This window comes from Crocuta crocuta, unplaced genomic scaffold (assembly GCF_008692635.1).
Source record: "Crocuta crocuta isolate KB4526 unplaced genomic scaffold, BGI_CrCroc_1.0 scaffold48, whole genome shotgun sequence".
NCBI classification, from domain to species: Eukaryota; Metazoa; Chordata; class Mammalia; order Carnivora; family Hyaenidae; genus Crocuta; species Crocuta crocuta.
Genome location: NW_027533089.1, coordinates 8,964,707 through 8,970,706, shown reverse-complemented (window position 1 = coordinate 8,970,706; position 6,000 = coordinate 8,964,707). Strand labels below are relative to the sequence as shown.

Sequence of the window (6,000 nt, the reverse complement as noted above, 5' to 3'; positions counted from 1 at the left end):
CTCACCCTATACACAACACTGCCCCCCACAGCTGTAAGCGCTTGCATGCCCAGGCCGTCAGCACCTGCTTTGTGGAGGCCTACATCAGTTCAAAGAACCTTCTGGGGAGGCCCAGAGTGCCCAGAGACCCTCTCTCTGTGCAAAGGGCCACAGTGATGATCAACAATTTGCAGGTTATTATGATGGGGGCCAAAGTTGCCCCGGCCCCAGTGTTTCCGACAGCCTGTTTCCGCTCTGCTTCTCCAAGATCTATATTTCAAACTTGGGCCAAATGCCTTAGAATGCCCTTCAGCCAGTTGCTCATACTTTAGTTGATTCTCTGAATTGAGGGTTAACACCCATCCTTCCTATTCTCAACATTTAAGTGTCTTCTCCATACGAGATACTAGGAGAAACAGTGATGTTTCTAAGTCCCAATCCCTAGGAATGCTGAGAGAGAATCCTCGAACTCATCAATAGGGACCCTTCACGTGCTGGAGGGAATAACAATTTGAACAAAATGACTCGAGGAGGACCTCAGCAAAGGCAACACTGGAGACGTGGACATGAAGCATTTTGGGGGCATTTTGAAAAGTAGAGAATTGTAAGGAAGAGCCTGGCAAGAGGATGCTGTAACAAAAGATGCCTAAAGGCAAGGGAGCGTCCCCAAAGGCTCCCCAACTGCAAGTTGGGCCGCGTGGCTCACGTGGAGAAGTCGAGAAGCATTTCCTAGAAGCGCCCAGCTTGGGAACAGATCATGAAGTCTTTTTTTTTTTTTTTTTTAATGTCTTTTATTTATTGAGAGAGAGAGTGAGAGAGCAGGGGAGGAGCAGAGAGAGGGAGAGAGAATCCTAAGCAGGCTCTGTGCCACCAGCACAGAGCCCGACGTGGGGCTTAAACCCATGAACCATGAGATAGTGACCTGAGCGGAGATCAAGAGTCAGATGCTTAACCGTCTGAACTACCCAGGTGCCCCAGGAAGTCTTAAAAGCTGTGTCGAGGGGTCTGGACTGGACTGTAGGTGTTAGGGGAGATCCGGAAGGGAGGGACAGAAGCCAGTCTGTGCCCAGGTAGGTAGCTGTGGTAATTATGGAAAGGAAAGAAGGGAGGCAGGCCAGTCAAGCCAATGGCAACAAGCCAGCAGGGAAAGATGAAGAACCCTGACCTGGGGCAGCGGCCAGGGAGAGGAGGGGCCGAGGGAAGAATGAGGAGCTCTGGGCCCCTGGCTGGGAGGATGGGGGCCACAGCCCCGGCAGGATGTCACAGTACCGTCACAGTTCCGTAATGGGCTGCATGGTGCAGAAGGATTTCTGTGGGAGAGATGCTAACAAGCTCACCACTGAGCTACTGAGCGTCAGGAAGCAACGACGCGGGTTAGTCTAGGAGGGGAGATACTGGTAGGCACAGCTAGGAGCCAGGACAGGATGTAGATTTTTAAGAATCATCAACATAAAGGGAATATTTAAACCAGAAAGTAGAACCCTTAGCTTGTTATTATCAGCCATGATAACAGATGTGAAAGTACCTCTTAAACTGTCAGGAACCATACAATACCTGTGAATTATATCCCTGCTCTCTCTCACCATGGCTGCTTCAAGCCCATAAAGGCGCAAAAGCAAGGGCTGAGTTCTGGAAACTGAAGCAGTGGTCCTCAAGCTGGCTGTACATAAGAATCCTCTGGGAAGCTTTTAAAATCCTGACACCCGAGCTGTGACTCAGACCAATGAAACCAGAACCTCGGTAGGTAGGACCCTGGCATCATTCTTTCGAAAGCCACCAGTACTGTTCAATGTGGAGCCAGGGTTGAGAACCACTGGATAAGCAAGTCTCTTTGGTATAGAGCAAATTTACACTCAGAATTGTTACCTGAGGAGCAGAACAGAATAACGATGAGGAGGGGGTCAGTCAACAGAAGCATCAATTCATTCATGCACTCAACACACAAGTATGGAGGGCCTCCTGTGTGGCAGGCACTGTGCTTGGTACTGGAGACAGTGTCAAACAACTGTCCTCATGAGGTTACTACTCTATGGTGGAAGCAGACAGGAAGTACCGACCACGTGTGGTGCTGGGCATTCCCAGTGCAATGGGAGTACACAAGAGTGGGGACCAGGGTCTAGGCTCCTCTAGTGGCCAGGAAAGGCTTCCCTGAGGATGGGATGTTGACCCGAATGATGTCAAGCAAAATTTAATAACTGGAAGGAGACGATTAGCTAAGCTGAAACCTCCAGAGATTCTCAGCAGCAGACAAATTGGAAATATGTAAGCAAGGCTCCTCTCTACAACCCACTGCCTCTAAATTAGGACTCTTACCCATTAAAATACAGGCCTGCCCTATGTGTAGCCACTTGGAAAGACTGGCTCACCTCCAGGCCCTATGTCAAGCTTGAATCAGCCCAACGGTGGTGGAGGTGGGCCTAGACCACAGACAGAATTTTCAAAAAATGTAACTAAAAGTGGGGCAGAGGGCAGAAGGGGGAACTATAGGTAGAAGGAACTCATTTACAACCTTTTTGGTCCCTGTACTTCCTACTTGAGCTTTATCTGCTTTTAATTTTTCCAGACTCCAGGAACCTAGGGCAAATCCAAGGAATAGAAGTATGTGGTGTGTAGTTGGAATCTAGGTTCAAGGTAAGTACTTTTCATTTTGAGAGCAAAGCCACTTACTCATTTGACTTCATTAGGCAGAATTCCAGCATGTTATATGTAGGTGGGATCTCAGAGAATCAAGTCCCTTCCCTTTTCCAGATAAGGGAAGTAAGTGTTCATTCATTCAACATATATTGTCTGAAGGCTTACAATGTACCAGGGATGAGGACATAATAAACCAGATGAGCTCCTGCTCTCCTGGAGCCTACAGTGTGAAGGGGGGTGGGGGAGGGAAAGGGTCCAGTCAACACAAACCAGAAGACAAACTAGGTAACATCCCAACTGTCAATGCCCTAAGGAACACAAACCAGGATGAAATGATAAAACATACTGTTTGGGATGGAAAGCTATTTTAGATTAGGGTGGTCTAGGAGGGCTTCTCTGAAGAGGTTCTCCGAAAAAAAAAAAAAAAAAAAAAAGAGAGAGAGAAAGAGGACACCAGTCAAGAGAAGATGGGCAGGGGGTTCTAGGCAGGGGACTGGGCAGATGCAAAGGCCCTGAGGTGGGAATATGTGGCTGGAAAAGGATGGTGAAGACTAAACCCAAATCTCCACTTTCTGAAAAGCTCCCATGTTTTCCTTTCTTAGAGATGTTTGAATCGATGTTCCTACTCATTCTGTACTTCTTATGTACTATTTGATTGTTTTACAAATCAAACGTGGTAAAAAAAAAAAAAAGTCAAACATGGTATGGCTCAGAACCTAGGCTTTGAAGTAAGACATTCAGAGGATCAAATCCCTACTCTGCCATTTACGTACTAGCTTGTATGGCCTGGGACAAGTCAGTCAACCTCTTTGACAGTTTCTCATTTGTACAAATGGGTTAAAAATACCTCTTTCGTGGGGTTGTCCTGAGCAGTAAATGCGATCACAGATGGAAAGCTCTGGACATACAGCAAGCACTCAATCAACGGTAGGTCTCTTTGGAGCAGGTCTGTCTTGCTTATCACTATATCCCTTTTACAAAGAGAGTTCACAAAAGAAGTCATTGCTTCTGGGGACGATTATGGCCAGGAAGGAGGAGGAAGGAAATGTTTTAACTCAGAGCAATAGATATAAACAGACCAAACCAGATAGGACATAGATGCAGACACACACAGGCCACCAAGTGAGCCTACATATAGTGTTTAATAGAAAAGCCCCGGTGAGACTTTGGCCATCTGACGTCACTTCTCTCTACTGTTCAGGTAAACAGACACCATGTCCCGATTCAGTCTAATGTCAGACCTTGAAATACATACAAAGGTCAAAGGTTCTGTATCTTGGTATGAAAATAGGAGACCTCTGTGAACGTTCAGGGCTGAAATGTCAACAGGGACGAGAGTGAGGCTGACAAACTCCCAAGCTATGTGCTACCTTCTGGCAGTGGCTGTGCTGTGAAATGCTTGTGAACAGAGCAGCCCAAGTCACTTGCTTTACAAAGATATCTTGAAGAAACTGATGATCATGTGCAAGTCAAGGCAGAAATGGGCAGTCAGCCTGTTTGGAGTTTTCCAGTTTATTCCTGAAATAAGCTGTTTCCAAGTTAAACTTACTGATGGTCACCTGCTGTAAGTGTTAAAAACTTTCTATGATATGTTAAACTCTGGAAATGTAACTGCTCCTGCTGCCCAATTATGACCACAACAGAGAAGTTTTCACTTGGATGCGTAGTTTTAGATCTTCTAGTTGTATATCTTCTCTGCCAGAGTCCAACAGGAAGAGAAGATAGAACCACTGCACATTAAAAAAACTGGCTCATGAACTTAGAATGAAGTTTTTCTTTGGTTCAGAAATTAAGAGGATCCCTGTTTTGAAAGTAAATTTATGAAGTCTAGCCAAATGATTGAAGTATGAATAATTCTTCCATGGATTGTATTTCAAGCAACACAGCCTAGAATTTACATGATTAAGTTCTTAAGATTAGCATTCATTTGACAAGCAGTCCTTTCTACATGAATAGGAGACTGAGATCTTGGTTAGTCACCCTGGAAATGCCAGGCTTCTCGGCAGAGACTTAGAGAAAGCTAGAGTCAAGGAGGCGAGGGAGCCTGTGGCATGGCAAGCCCTTTAGGTTATACTCCATACATTCCCTTGCACGCCCGCATACAAGCACTTGGCCTGTGGTTTCTCCACTATTAACTGGGCAGTCCTAGCCCCATGCTCTGCTGAACCCCCTCTCCCAGCACCGAGGCCTCCCATCCCTCCCCCCTGGCCTCAGTCCTTGGCAACACGCAGGGAGATTATCCGCTCCCAAACTGACCTTTCCTCCGCCAATGTATTTTCCTCAGACAGATCTGTGTGTAGTCTTGGGAGATAAGAGTCAAGGTTTCAAAGAATCTCAGAATGCTTGGCTCCACGTTCTATCTTAGCTAATAGCTTTAGGGGAAAGCAGACAAGGAAATTGGGCAACCGGTCTTTCCCCTTCGCACCTTTCTTCAAGAGAGTTAATACCAATATCAGAGTCCCCCGCCCCAGCCACGGCCCACCGTGTTGCCCACGGAACACTTCGCCTTGCCAGCTGCTTCGAGCCCCCTCCACCGCTCCCAGACAAGGGTCTACACCTGATCAAACTTTTAAAGTGGCGGCGGCCGCTGCCGCTAGGGAAAGGGGCTGAGCTCGAACCTTTCGAGCTTCGGGTCGCGTCCACCGTCCCTCCCTTCCCCTCCCCTCCCCTCCCCGACGCAGAAGGAGCAGCACAACCAACTATTCATTCTTTCTCAACAAAGGGCGAGAGGGAGGGGGATGTTGTCAACAGTTACGCAGCGCGCTCCTTCGCTTTCTTTGCAAACTTTCCTAGAGATGAGCGGAGAAACGTGCCTCCTCCAAGCCCAGGGCTTCCAGCGGAGCCCCTAGGTCCTCGAGCCCCGAAGAGTGGGACGGGACGGGGAAGGGCGGCCGGCTCAGCAGCGGGACGGGCGGGNGGCCGCTTCTGGCGAGTCCCAGCCAGTTCCGAGGGCCCCGAGGGCGCAACCGGGTCCCCACTTCGGCCACTCCGGCCCTCGAACGCCCACTGTGCCGGGGGCAGGGGGAGCGCTTGGCTCAACTTTTCCCTTTAAGTTTCTCCAACAAACTTCCCAGGCCGTCCTCCCAGGGGAGGCGGCGGCGGCGGAGCCCCGGGGTGGAACAGCACCCCCGCGGGGCACGCGACACAGACTCACCTCCCCGCGCGGCGCTCGGTGGCCCGNATCTGCGGCGTCGCGGCCCCACCCCGGCGAGCGGATTCGCGCGGCCTCGCGGAACCCCCCGCGACATTTACATGCGGTGACCTCGCCAAGCCCTCCTCGGCCCGGGTTTTAGAGTTCGGTCCTCGTATCTTCCCAAGAAGCCAGTCTTGAAGTGTAGATTGGCCACCTCCACGCTGTACCCCTCTGAGAGACAACCCTTCCGATTC

The 6,000-nt window shown here is 49.4% G+C and overlaps 1 protein-coding gene across 2 annotated transcripts in view; it reads right to left on the bottom strand.

Moving 5' to 3' along the window:
* The window catches only part of BCAR3 (BCAR3 adaptor protein, NSP family member), a 205,764-nt gene that overhangs the window by 111,610 nt on the left and 88,154 nt on the right, over window positions 1–6,000 (bottom strand). The window contains exon 1 of one of the 2 annotated variants that reach the window (XM_077746061.1): window positions 5,768–5,781. The exons of the other annotated variant lie outside the window; for it this stretch is intronic. The gene's annotated coding sequence lies outside the window, so the exon portion shown is untranslated. Of the gene's footprint in view, window positions 1–5,767; window positions 5,782–6,000 lie in introns of those variants that run through there. 2 annotated transcript variants of the gene reach the window in all.